Here is a 15,360-nt window from a genome sequence, read left to right on the forward strand (position 1 = left end):
AAATTCCCAAAGAAGGGCATTTAGGTTGATTCCATTTCTTTGCTATTGTGAATCATGCTGCAATGAACACTGAAACCTCTGGTATTTTGTTCTCACGCCACCAGCAAACATACTCAATATTAAATCATACTGTTGGGAATTGACATGCAAAGGCCAGATTCTATGCATTCCATGGTAGGATGTGAAGGAGAAAAGGAAGAAAGCTCTTTAAAGGGGAAAAACAGCCATGTGGAGGTGAATCTTTGAGCATCACTGGAGCACCACCAATGTAGCTAACTCTTAGGAAGTTGTCTGAAAAATTATTCAATGGGATTGAATTAACCCAAAAGCTTATCTGACAGAAGGTTAAAAATTAGTCAAAAACGTTCTTTTTTTTTTTTTTTTTTTTTGACAGAGTCTTGCTTTGTTGCCCAGGCTGTAGCGCAGTGGCACGATCTCGGCTCGCGGCATCCTCTGCGGCCCAGGTTCAAGCGAATCCCCAGCCTCAGCCTCCTAAGTAGCTGGGACTACAGGTGTGCACCACCACATCAGGCTAATTTTTTTGTATTTTTAGTAGAGATGAGGTTTCACCATGTTGACCAGGATGGTCTTGATCTCCTGACCTTGTGATCCGCCTGCCTCGGCCTCCCAGAGTGCTGAGATTAAAGGCGTGAGCCACCATGCCCGGCCATTCCATATTTTTATACCTCTGTTAAATGGACTGTTGTACCCATGAAATATTATACCTGTTATAACACTTCTGGTGCTTTTTTATTTATTGGCATTTAATACCAAACTGTGAGAGGCAGGACCTGTAATCTGACTAATCATTAGTTCCCTTTCACTTTCCTGTTTTATTCCTAGAAATTCTATCCTTTAACAAGGTGGATACCAGCAGCCAATGACCTATATTTGGCATCACCCTGCTTTTTATCTCATTAGTTCTTACTTACGCTTTTTATGTCAACTTAAACATTTTTTTCCCCCTTGGGCACTGATTTTATTTATTTTGGCATTATAAATTATTTTTATTTTTTTTAAATTTATTTACTTTTTAAAGATCAACGAACGTTTTATTAATTTTGATTCCTTTTATCATGTGCTTTTTTATACAAAGCACTTTCAAATAAATCATCTTATATCCAGAAAGCGTTTTGCTGGATGATATGGTAGTTCTATTTTTAACTTTCCAAGTAGTCTCCATACTGTTCTACGAAAAGACTGCGCTGATTTCTCACCAACTGTGTACAGTGTTTCCTTTTCTCGACATTTTTACCAAAAGTTGTTATCCTTTTCCCTTTTGATAAATACCATTATAATGATTTAATATGTCATTGTGGTTTTAATTTGCATTTTCCTGATGATTACCGATGTTGAGCATTTTCTTATGTACCTTTTGGTTATCCGTATGACTTTTCTTTTTCCTCCAACTTTTATTTTTAGTTCAGGGATACATATGCAGGATATGCAGATTGGACGTAGAGCACAACCTGTACATCCTGCACTTGTGCCACAAGGGTTTGCTGCATAGATCATCCCATCACTTAGGTGTTAAGCTCAGCATCTATTAGTTATTATTCCTGGTACTCTACCTCCTTCCACTCCAACCTTCTGACAGGATCCCCTGTGTGTGTTTTCCCCCATCCATGTGTCCATGTTTTCTCATCATTCAGCTCCCATTTATAAGTGAGAACATGTGGGATTTGGATTTCTGTTCCTGCATTAGCTTGTAGAGGATAATGGCTTCCAGCTCCATCCATGTCGCTGCAAAGGACATGATCTCATTCTTTTTATGGCTGAACAGCATTCCATGATGGATACGTACCACATTGTCTTTATCCAGCCTATCAATGATGGACATTTAGGTTGATTCCACTTCTTTGCTATTGTGAATATTGCTGCAATGAACATACATGTGAATGCATCTTTATTACAGAGCAACTTATATTCCTTAGGCATATATGCAGTAATGGGCTTACTGGGTGAAATGGTGTTTCTGCCTCTAGGTCTTTGAAAACCCACCACACTGTCCTTCACAATGGTGGAACTATTTTACACTCCCACCAACAGTGTAAAAGCATTCCTTTTTATCTGCAACCTCACCAGCATCTGTTGTTTCTTGACTTTTTAATAATGGCCATTTGACTAGTGTAAGATATTATCTCATTATGGTTTTTATTTCCATTTCTCTAATGATCTATGATGTTAAGCCTTTTTTCATATGATTGTTGGCCACATATATGTCTTCTCCTGAGAAGTGTTTATGCCCTTTGCTCATGTTTTTAATGGGGTTGTTTCTTTTTTCCCTGTAAATTTAAGTTTCTTAAAGAAGCTGGATATTAGCCCTTTGTCAGATAGGTGAATTGCAAACATTTTCTCCCATTCTGTAGGTTGTCTGCTTGCTGTATTGGTAGTTTATTTTGCTGTACAGAGCTCTTTAGTTTAAGTAAGTCCCATTTGTCAAATTGCTTTTGTTGTAATTGCTTTTGGCGTCATTATCATTAAATCTTTGCCTGTGCCTAGGTCCTGAGTGGTACCGGATCAGAGGCAAAACACTCCTCAGCAAATGCAAAGGAACTGAAATCATAATAGCCTCTCAGACTACAGCACTATCAAATTAGAACTCAAGATTAAGAAATTCACTCAAAATAATATGACTACATGGAAATTGAACAACCTGCTCCTGAATGACTTTTAGATAAATAATAAAATTAAGGAGGAAATCAAGAAGTTCTTTGAAAATACTGCGATCAAAAATACAATGCACCAGAATCTCTGTGATGCAGCTAATGCAGTTGTAGGAGGGAATTTTATAGCATTAAATGCCCACATCTCAAAGCTAGAAAGATCTCAAGTTAACAACCTAACAGTACAACTAAAAGAATTAGAGAACTAAGAGTAAACAAATCTCCAAAGCTATCAGAAGACAAGACATAACCAAGATCAGAACTGAGCTGAAGGAGATTCAGACAGACACACACACACACACACACACCCTTCAAAAACCAGCAAATCCAGGAGTAGTTTTTTTAAGCTAGCTAGCTAGACTATTAAAGAAAAAAGATCCAAATAAAGACAACCAGAAATTATAAGGGGGGTATAACCACTGATCCCACAGAAATATAAACAACTAGCAGAGAATCCTATAAAAATCTCTACGAGCATAAAATAGAAAATCTAGAAGAAATGGATAAATTTATCGACACATACACTCTCTTAAGATTGAGCTAGGACGAAATTAAATCCCTGAATAGACCAATAACGAGTTTTGAAATTGAGGCAGTAATACATAGTGTGCCAACCAAAGGAAAAAAAAAAATCCCACGACCAGGTGGATTCACAGCTCAAATGGATTCACAGCTGAATTCTACCAAAAGTACCACTCCTACTGAAACTATTCTAAAAAAAAAAATAAAAAGGAGAGATTGCTCCTTAACTCTCATTCTATGAGGCAAGCATCATCCTGTACCAAAATTTTCCTGAGATAACAACAAAAAAAGAAAACTTTAGGCCAGTATTCCTGGTGAGCATTGATTCAAAAATACTTACCAAAATACTGGCAAACCAAATTCAGCAGCACATCAAAAAGCTTATCCACCATAATCAAGTAGGCTTCATCGCCAAGATACAAGGTTAGTTCAACATATACAAATCAATTAATGTGATTCACCACATAAACAGAGCTAAAGACAAAAACCACATGATTTTCTCAATAAATGGAGAAAAGGCTTTCAATAAAATTCAACATCACTTTGTCTTAAAAAAAATCTCAATAAAGTAGGTATTGAAGGAACATACCTTAAAACAGCAAGAGCCATCGATGACAAACCCACAGCCAATACCACACTGAATGGTCAAAAGCCTGAAGCATTCCCCTTGAAAACCAACATGAAACAAGCATGATCTCTCTCACTCCTATTCAACATAGTATTGGAAGTCTTGGCCAAGGCAATCAGGCAAGAGAAAGAAATAAAGCATATTCAAATAAGAAGAGAGAAAGTCAAACTATCTTTGTTTGCAGATGGCATGATTCTATATCTAGAAAACTCCATAATTTTAGTTTAAAACTTCTTAAGTTAATAAACAACTTCAGCAGAGACTCAGGATACAAAATAAATCTGCAAAAATTGCTAGCATTCCTATACACCAAGAATAGGCAAGTCAAAAGCCAAATCATGAATGAACTCTCTTTCACAATTGCCACAAAAAGAATAAAATACCTAGGAATACAGCTAACAAGGGAAATGAAGGCCTCTTCAAAGAGAACTATAAACCACTCCTCAAAGAAAACAGAGATGACATAAACAAATAGAAAATCATTCCATGCTCATGAATAGGAAGAATCAATATCATGAAAATGACCATACTGCCCAAAGTAATTTATAGATTCAATTCTAGTCCTGCTAAACTACTATTGACATTCTTCACAGAACTAGAAAAAAACAATGTTAAAATTCATACAGAACCAAAAAAGAGCCTGAATAGCCAAGGCAATTGTAAGAAAAATGAACAAAGCTGAAGGCATCACACTACCTAATTTCAAACTATACTACAGGGCTATCATAAACAAAACAGCATGATACTGATACAAGAACAGACATATAGACCAAGTGGAACAGAACAGAGAACCTGGAGACAGGACTGCACATCTGCAGCCATCTGATCTTCAAGAAACCTGACAAAAACAAGCAACGGAAAAAAATTTCTCTTTTTAATTAACGGTGCTGGGAAAAGTAGCTAGCCACATGCAGAAAATTGAATCTGGACCCCTTCCTTACACCGTACACAAAAATAAACTCAAGATGGATTAAAGACTTAAATTTAAAACCCAAAACGATAAAAACTGTACAAGACAACCTAGGCAATATCATTCAGAAAATAAGCACAGGCAAAGATTTCCTGATGAAGATGTCAGAAGTAATTGCGTTAATTTAAACTTCTCTTCCACCTGGAAACTTTTCCTGACCACTCCAGACTAGGTTAAAAGCCCCTAAAATGCATTTTCACAGCACTTAACAAAGTTTACTGTAATTCTTCGTTCAATTATTCATTTTATTTGAGAACAAGGTCATTGTTTATGGATTGCCACAGACTCTCCAGAGCCTAACTTGGTACTTAACACATTGTAGGCATTATAAAATATAGATTTCTCTAAGTAATAAAACTCAGTTGAAACCTGAAATGACAGTCAAATTTTAACAGCTAATTACCTTCCCCCATTTTTCACCTTCCCCCATTTTTCTATATTCAAAAGCCTTATTTCTGCCACACATCTGAGTAGCATTTATGAAAATTGCTTGTTTTTAATAATAAATTTTGAAACTGTTTCTTGCTTTTTCATGTGTGACATAAAATAGAATCATGATATGTAAGAGTGATATTGACATTTGGGTTAAAACTTCCCAAGAACAAGCACCTGGGCTCTTCCATAAAGCCAAATGCACTGGCTTAAATGTTATAAATATTCAATTGTAATCGTTCTCCCTTTTGAATGAGTGAGAATGTGTGGTAGAAAAACCGTGGGTCCTAAAAGCTGGCACAAACAAGGCAAACTGTTAGTTCTGCTGCTTGCCAAGGTTATTATCTTAGAAATAACCTATAGGTATCTGATTTATAATATGCAAAATGGGCATTACAACACCAACTTGTGTTTTTGCTTAATAAAATGTCATTAGCTTAGACTTTCGATTCTGCCAATGAGAGGAGTCAGTTGGCTTCCAGAAGATATGGTATGCTGCCCTAAAAGGGCTCTGATGCTATTTCTTTTCTGTGTTCCAGCTTATCACAGATTAGCCTAATTCAAGTTTCTTTCTGTTCTCCTAATCATGGTATAATATGCAACATTTACTAAGTTCCTGGTGATAAAATGTATGAGCTGATTTTATCACCAAAAATTTAAAGTAGAGGATGTTTTCTAAAAATAGAGAATTCCCTTTGAAAAAAGTTGCTAATAAGGGTAAAAGAAGAAAACATAATGCCTCTCTTCCCTTGATAAGCTGAACAGAGGGAACCAAGTTTCATAGAATGCCAATATCTCAATTTCTCTTTTGCTTAAAAAGCTGGTGAGGCATGGAGTTAACAGCATAGAAGGGCTGATACAGAGCTATTTTACGATAGATCTGACAACTAAAGTTGTAATTTGACTGTCTTTTAACCCTATCACACTGAATTTGGTAAAATAATTATATATGGTCTTAAAATTAGTTATTAAGCTGAAAAAAATCTATAGAGTATGAATTTAATATCTATTTCATGATTAAATTATTACATTATATTTGCAGATACTTCTGGATCAAGTCCCACCTCTCTGGTTTGGGGTAACTTCCTGTGCTCTCCCCATCTCTGTTTCCCCACCTTACTTCCCTACAACCAATCTCATTTTACACTAGGCTCCAGCCATGCTGAAATACTCACTATTCTCTAGTAAACGGTGCTATTTTACCCTTTGCTTAACCCTGCTAAGCAAAGTTTATCACTCCTACCCACTATGCCTTATACTTCAGTTTATTTATTCAACAAATATTTATTAAGTGCCTTCTGTGGCCCAGCTACAGCCAGAGGGTCTTGAGAAATACAGCACAAAAGTCATGACTACTTTCCTCAGAGGGTTTGGAATCTTATAAAGGGAGACCCGTAGGTAAACAGATGCTCAGAGATAACACGGTGGGTGCAATAGAAGTGGATACAGCATGCAATAGAGAGCATGAAATATTCCAAAGAGGTGAGCAGATTTGGAAAAGGATTCAGGAAAGTGATCATAATTAAACTAAGTCTTCAATGAGGGTGTAGGCAGAGAGAACTGTGGGGAAAATGTGGAGTTATGAAACATCCCAGTGTTTCAGGGAAAATACTGAGGGGAACTATTGCTTTTAATGGCAAAAACCACAATTACTTTATGCCAACCTGTTATACACGTAATGGGATAGCAGATAGCAGTTGATAATGTGAAGCTGGAGTTACTGATCTGAGTCTCAATTCAGACCCTATAGCTGCATGTTCCTGTGTACATACTCAAACCTCTTTGAAATCCAATTGCCTTTTCTATAAAAGATGGATACTATCTTCCAGATTATCATAAAATTAATTGAGAAGATATAAATTACTGAACTTAAGTACATTAGATAAACTCAAAAATATTACTTTCTGTTTATTTTACCATTCTAGAGGCTATGGTCTTGTGTGAATGGGCAATATGTGGTTGGAGACAGTTAAAAAGGGACAGAGGTGCTAGGTAAAAAGCTATTCATGTTATATATGTTAGACAAAATAATAAGCTACTCAAAAGTGCCTACATTCCAATCTCCGGAACCCATAAATATATTAGCTTATGAGGCAAACAAGACTTCACAGATGTGACTAAGTTGAAAATCTTGAGTTGGGGATATCAATACTGGATTACCTGGTTGGGCCCAATGTCATTAGAAGGGTTTATAAAAGGAAGAGGAAGGCAGGAGAGTCAGAATCAGAGAAGGAGGTGTGATGAGGGGAAAACTCAGGGTAGAGAGGGATCTGAAGATGCTTCACTGCTGCCTTTGAGCACGGAAGAAGGCACCATGAGGCAGCCTTCTGCAGCTAAAAAAGGCAAGGAAATGGATTTTCCCCTAGAGCCTCTTACAAGAACGTAGCCCTGATGACATCTTGACTTCAGGATTTCTGACCTCGAGAAATGTAAGATAATAAACGTTAAGTTTTTTTTTAAGGTACTAAATTTTGGTAATTTGTTAAAGCAGAAATAGAAACATATAACCCATATAAACATATTATGGATTTATATTTTATCCTATGGCCAACAGAAAACTATTAGAATTTTATTTCAATAAAGGAATCACACTATGAAGTATGCAACTTAGAAACAAAATCTTAATTGCAATATAAGAAGGTTGGATTAGGGGTGAGCAATACTGTAGGAAAAGAAGACCAGATGGGAAAACTTCTCCCAGTCTGGGCTCCAAGTAAAGAAGGTTGGGTAAGGGAACTATTAAGCAGTAATATCAGGTTTTATCAGCTTTAAAGCTTATACCATCTATAAATCTGTATGAAAAAAATATACTAAAATTTTAATGCAAAAGTAGGTGCAAAACTGGATGTTTATTTAGAATGAGAAACAAATCAGAACAATTTTATAAAGTGATAGGTATTAACACTACAAACATAACCAGATTTTAGAAAAAGAACATAATATTTTGATTACCTGCCTAACACAATTTATAATGCTATTTCCTCTATATTTTTTCAGCCTGATCCAAGAAACTGAGAAAATTAAGGGCCATAAACTTTAAGCTTCAATATTTAACAGCAAATCTTTCTCTGAATTGAATGTATTGGACTGGAGACTTGCTAAGTAGAGGAACAGAAACTACTTGAGAGATGTAGTTTCCATAGCTGAATGGATGTTGGTTCCCTGGATACACCATTCACAGCATAATAATGCCTTTTCAAGTTTACATCTGTCTGGCTTAATAAACTGAATTCCTAGAGGATAGATACTGGTATCTTACCTGGCACAGATTATCTGCTGTAGAGCAAATTTTGAATGAATGATTAAATATTATACAATATGCAGCTTGAAATGAAATTTACATACATATTTTGCATTTTAAAGAAATACTGTGTGATATGATTTGGCTGTGTCCCCACCCATATATCGACTTGAATTGTATCTCCCAGAATTTCCATGTGTTGCAGGAGGAATCTAGGGGGAGGTAGTTGAATCATGGGGCCGGACTTTCCTGTGTTATTCGTGAGATCTGATGGGTTTATCAGAGATTTCTGCTTTTGGTTCTTCATCATTTTCTCTTGCCATCACCATATAAAAAGTGCCTTTCACTTTCTGCCATGATCCTGAGGCCTCCCTAGCCACGTCGAGCTATAAGTTCAAAGAAACCTCTTTTCCTTCCCCGTCTTGGGTATGTCTTTATCAGCAGTGTGAAAATGAACTAATACAGTAAATTGGCAACAGTTGCGTGGAGTGTTGCTGAAAAAATACTTGAAAATGTGGAAGCACCTTTGGAACTGGGTAACAGGCGAGGATGGAATAGTTTGGAGGATACAGAAGAGAGCAAAATGTGAAAAAGTTTGGAACTTCCTAGAGACTTGTTGAATGGCTTTGACTAAAAGCCTGAAAGTGACATGGATAATAAAGTCCGTACTGAGGTGGTCTCAGATGGAAATGAGGAACTTGTTGGGAACTGGCGCAAAGGTGACCCTTGTTATGTTTTAGCAAAGAGACTGGTGGTAATTTGCCCCTGCCTTAGAGGTTTGTGGAACTTTGAACTTGAGAGAGATGATTTACAGTGTCTGATGGAAGAAATTTCTAAGCAGCAAAGGATTCAAAATGTGATTTGGGTGCTGTTAAAAAAATTCCATTTTAAAAGGGAAACAGAGGATGAAATGTCAGAAAATTTGCAGCCTGATGATATAGTAGGAAAGAAAAGCCCATTTTCTGGGAAGAAATTCAAGCCAGCTGGAGAAATTTGCATAAGTAACAAGGAGCCTAATGTTAGTCCCCAGGACCATGGGAAACATGTCTCCACTCCATGTCAGAGACCTTCACAGTAGCCCATCCCATTACAGGCCTGGAGGCCCAGGAGAAAAAGTGGTTTTGTGGGCTGTGCCCAGGATCCCTGTGCTGTGTGCAGCTTGGCATCCTTTGTCTCAGCTGCTCCAGCTGTGGCTGAAAGGAGCCAGAGTAGAGCTTGCAGCTTATACACAGTGCTGAGCCTGCAGGTACACAGAAGTCAAGAAGTGAGGTTTGGGAACCTCTGCCTAGATTTCAGAGCATGTATGGAAACACCTGGATGCTAAGGCAAAAGTTTACTGCAGGGGTTGGGACCCTCATGGAGAACCTCTGCTAGGACAGTGCAGAAGAGAAACATGGGTTGGAGCACCCCCACAGAGCGCATACTGTGGCACTGCCCAGTGGGGCTGTGAGAAGTGGGTCACTGTCCTCCGGACCCCAAAATGGTAGATTTTGCACTGTGTGCCTGCAATGGTAGACAGCTTGCACCATGTGCCTAGAAAAACCACAGAAACTCAATGCCAGCCCATGAAAGCAGCTGGGAGAGAGACTGCACCCTGCAAAGCCACAGGAACCATGGCTCTAAAACCATGGGAATCCACCTCTTGCATCAGTATGACCTGGATGTGAGACTGGAGTAAAAAGAGATCATTTTGGAGCTTTAAAATCTGACTGCTCCCCTGGATTTCAGATTTTCGTGGGGTCTGTAACCTCTCTGTTTTGGTCAATATCTCCCATTTGGAAAGGCTTTATGTACCCAATAACTGTACCCCCATTGTATTTAGGAAGTAACTAGCTTGCTTTTGAATTTACAGGTGCATAGGCAGAAGGGACTTACCTTGTATCAGATGAAAATTTGGGAGGACTTTTGGGTTAATGCTGAAATGAGTTAAGATTTTGGGGGACAGTTGGGAAGAAATGATTGGTTTTAAAATGTGAGGAGATGAGATTGGGGTGGACGGCAGGGGCAGAATGATATGATTTGGCTGTGTCTCCACCCAAATCTCAACTTGAATTGTATGTCCCAGAATCCCCATGTGTTGTGGGAGGGACCCAGGAGAGGTAATTGAATCATGGGGGCCAGTCTTTCCCATGCTATACTCAAGATGATGATTAAGTCTCACGAGATCTTCTGGGTTTATAAGGGATTTCTGCTTTTGCTTCTTCTTCATTTTCTTTTCCTGCCACCATGTAAGAAGTGCCTTTCACCTCCTGCCATGATTCTGAGGTCTCCCCAGCCATGTGGAACTGTAAGTCCAAATAAGCCTCTTTTTCTTCACAGTCTAAGGTATGTTTTTATCAGATATATGAAAACAGACTAATACACTACATATGTTATGCGGTAGCATTATATAAACTAAAACTTCAGGGAAACTTTACTTATGTAAAAAGTCTTTACCATGATGTGCACTACAGGTTATAATAGTTGTATAACTGTTTTAAAATCTCAACATAAGTTTTATATTTGTTTGTTTTAGAGAAAAGCCTCTGAAATTTTTAAAATAATCATTTTGGCCACAGAAAGTTATGGTTAGAAACTGACCACAGTGAATTATAAAAGTCAACTTTCTAACACAAGAACAGAAAACCAAACATTGCATGTTCTCACTCATAAGTGGAAACTGAACTATGAGAACACATAGACACAGGGAGGGGAACATCACACACTGGGGCCTGTTAGGGAGTGGGGGGATTGGGGAGGGGATTAGGAGAAATACCTAAAGTAGATGACGGGGTGATGAATGCAGCAAACCACTATGGCAAGTGTATGCCTACGTAACAAACATGCATGATCTGCACGTATATCCCAGAACTTAAAATATAATAATAAAATTTCAAAAGAAAGAAATAAGATACTATGAAAAAAGTCACCTTTCTTTTCTAAATATGTAAACTACGATATTGTTATGGTATGAAAAATAATTGGAAACAAAAAAATCAAACTCATTTTACCATCATAGATTAGGCAGTAAAGCTACTTATACTTTCTACTTTGTCTTTAGTTGGATTGAAAATAATTCCCAATTTTACTTTTAACAAATAATATATTTTTTGAGTGTAGAAACAAACCATCACTCTACTGCAGTAACTTCATTAATCAATCAGTGGTGACAACATGTACCCACAAAATATTTTACCAAGAAAATGAGTGTTGAATCAGGGATACTATCTACAACAAGAAGGTAATTTCATTCTAATAATTATAGCTTATAGTATATAGTCAAGTACATTCTTGTAAGCCTTGAGAGATAGCACAATGGACAGACATCGGAGATAAACTGTTATTTTCGGTACCATGTTTCTAAAGCAAACTCAGGTGAACGGGTAAGAATTCTGATAATATATTTTGACCAAAGCTAGTAATGCCATCTTAGGTGTATGTAGCTTATCATTGATGAATTTCATAAGAGGTAGCAATGATTTATTTAATAGCCTTATGTGCATATATGTATGTGTGTCCAGATATATGTACACGGGAGAGAAGGCATGATAGCCACAACTTCAGAAAACTGTAAACAGATTTGTTTCTTCTACACATACCACTTCACAGTTTCAAAAATCACATGACACGCCAAGTATCAGTTTGAGTACTGATGTTTTCAAGCTTTTCGTATGTATAGGGTATGTTTTATGATGATTGAGAATATAAAAACTTCTCTTAAATTTCAACAAACTCTGATGTAAAGATCGAATTTATTATACTCAAAATCAAATTAATACCTGGGAAATTACATAATTAAAAGGATGTAATACTTATGCTTTTTTTTTTTTTTTTGCATCAACAGCTTTTAGACCAGAGGCTCAATCCACGGAATATTCTTGTAGTTGGCAGATCTTCATTCTTTGAGAATGAATTTCCTTTTTGAAATAGCCAAAAACCCACCTTGAATGGCATCCAAATTGGTGAATAATGTGCCTGATCAAATTGTATAGCACTATTTTTGGTCAGAAACAATATAATTTTAAAAAATGAATCTGAATTTTTTGTGGCTGGAAAAGTAAGACAACTCTAAAATAATGCGATGATAGGCTCATGAAAAAAATGCAATGCTTTTCAAGCAAATGATTTAAATGAGGCATCAAGCTCTTGGACGTGTAAGCTAATTATTTAGAGGTGTTTATTACAATCTGTCATTTTTCTTTAGAATCGTAGCTCATTTAATTTTAATATAATATGTCATTTATTTATAAATATCAAAAGCGTGGAAACAATACCAACTTTATATTCTGCAAACTATTTACTATATGTTATCTTGAGACCAGAATAACTTGATTTAATTCCAATTAGCAACTAAATAATTGAATTTTAATTACATAAAATGAGCTCCACATACTGAGGAACTGCACAACTGATGTATAATTTATCTACATCAATTAGAGTTACATGATTGTATTATGAATGTCACACAAATCCTATTCTAGAAAGAAGGTTAAACCAGAAAAGGCTGAACAGTAACCCAGGTGATGCTGGAGAACAAATTTAAAAGCTAATTTAAAAGTTGAAAAATAAAAGGATATAGGTTAGTGTTCAAATAAAATCCTGCCAAGTTTAAAACTTTAAAATTACTCAGAGGCAGAGATTTAATTCAATAAATAGAGAAGCAATTTATCTTCATAGGCTATGCTGGTATGTTATATTTCTTGGTGTGGCGGATTAAAAATGAAGTGTGACTGGCATTCCACATTGATAATTGGAATCATTTCTGGTCTTTTGTTATATCTTGCCAAGCAATCATTGAAGTGCATTAAAGAAAAATAGATCCAATCCCTCATTAAACATATGTAACAAAAAAAAATATGCCTAGGATTTTTGGAGGGTTTAGGAAGGCCATATTTATTGCTACCAAATTGTTTTCAATGAATTGCATTGTAACTTCTTTTATCTTAAGACACAAAATGTTTAATAATTTTTCTACTTAACAGAGCTCAGAACGTAGAGTACAATTAATGAGAGATTCCTTAAAAGTTGCATTTTTTTCTGTGTCATAAAAATCTTTACATTTATTTTCAGCTCTGTTTTATTGTTGTTTTAATGATCAATTTACACCAATTGGAGCAATTTGAAAATCTGTCAATGAAGAAAGTATATTTTGATAAGAAACAAAATATTGATTACCTTTACCCTACCTGGTGCTTTGTTGAGACAATAGTAAGTATCCATTTGCTATTTAATGTCATCTGGTTGTTAAATTCATCATCTACAAGAAAATAGGGTCACACTGCAATTTGTGCCTTCTAGGTAAGACTGGAGCAAAATCGTTTTAATAGATGTTTGGCAACTTTGTAATTTAGATCTACTGTTGATACATATCAATTGTTATAAAAATTGCCAAAAATATTTAGTTTAAAGCTCACTTTTTATTGAAAGAATGTTTCATTCAAGCTAATTGGAAAACACACACAAACAGTTCTTAAACTTTATTTTTAAAAGTTTATTATTTTAATTCACTTTAAAGATAATCAAGGTCTGGCATGGTGGCTCACACCTGTAATCCCAGCACTTTGGGAGGCTGAAGCGGGCGGATCACTTGAGGTCTGGAGTTCGAGACCAGCCTGTCCAACATGGTAAAACCCCATCTCTACTAAAAAAAAAATTAAATAAATAAATAAATTTTAAAAAAATTAAATTAAAAATCTGAGCATGATGGTGGGTTCCAGTAATCCCAGTTGCTCAGGAGGCTCAGGCAGGAGAATCATTTGAAGCTGGGAAGTGGAGGTTGCAGTGAGCTGAGATCATACCACTGTACTCTAGCCTGGGTGATGGAGCAACACTCCACCTCAAAAAATAAAATAAAATATAATATAATGTAATAAAAAGATAATCAAGAAAGCTTTACCAACATTGAGTCACCTTCATGCATAACATGCCAGTGAATTGGAGAAGGAAGTTAGCTCAGTGCCTCAGCACATCAGTCTCTCTCACTCTGTTTCCTACAGTGGGAGATGCATGTTTCCATAACCTTGACCAATGCAGATCTGCTAAGTTTTAGTTATTTTTCTTCTACCTATAGATTCTCTTTCACTCTGCTCTAGTTTTTATTTGCTTATCACTTATAGCTCTCATTTTCAATATATATTTTCTGCTACTGACCCTCTGAACTTTCAAGCTTTCTCTCTTTATTCAAAAAAAAAATTTGATCTTTAAATTAAGTGGTTCCAGATCAAAAGATTTCCAAAAGTTTCCCTTTTTATTAATTGAAGAAAATCAGATGTGAATTGTTTGAATTGCCTGAACTTAAAATGACACGCTTCAGGGACAGAAATGCTACATTTCTTCAAAATGTTTTGCAGAATCTAGGACACTCCAGGTGCTAAGTTATCCACCTAAAGGACTCCTTTCTTAACTCATAAAAGGAACAGGTGACTATTTATGCAACTAATGCTGAAAGGCAGAATAAATCCTTAAATCCTTCTCAACTTAAGACTGTTGAGAAAATAGCTTACCCAGGACTTACAGTCTTGTTTCTGAAACACAGCTCAATTTTCCCCAGTGTATTGCTTTATTCATAATGTAAAATTATAGTATCAAAATGTCAAATAAAGGGCGAGAAAATTATTTCTAGAAAAGTAAGCACAAAAGAGGGAATACCAATTTAAATTAAAGTGCCAAAGGCAGAATTCTGCTTTTTTGCTTTCTAACAGACTAATTAAAAACATGATGGATATTTGTAACCTCAAATATGTATGTACATGTATCCACAAAACAGTTCAAAGTAACAAAGTATTACCTACTCCAAATGAGTAGAGGTGTAGATAGATAGATAGATGTATGAAAGAAAGAAAAAGAAAGAAAGAAAGAAGGAAGGAAGGAAGGAAGGAAGGAAGGAAGGAAGGAAGGAAGGAAGGAAGAAGGAAGGAAGGAA

This window comes from Cebus imitator, unplaced genomic scaffold (genome assembly GCF_001604975.1).
Source record: "Cebus imitator isolate Cc_AM_T3 unplaced genomic scaffold, Cebus_imitator-1.0 Scaffold27, whole genome shotgun sequence".
Lineage (NCBI taxonomy): Eukaryota > Metazoa > Chordata > Mammalia > Primates > Cebidae > Cebus > Cebus imitator.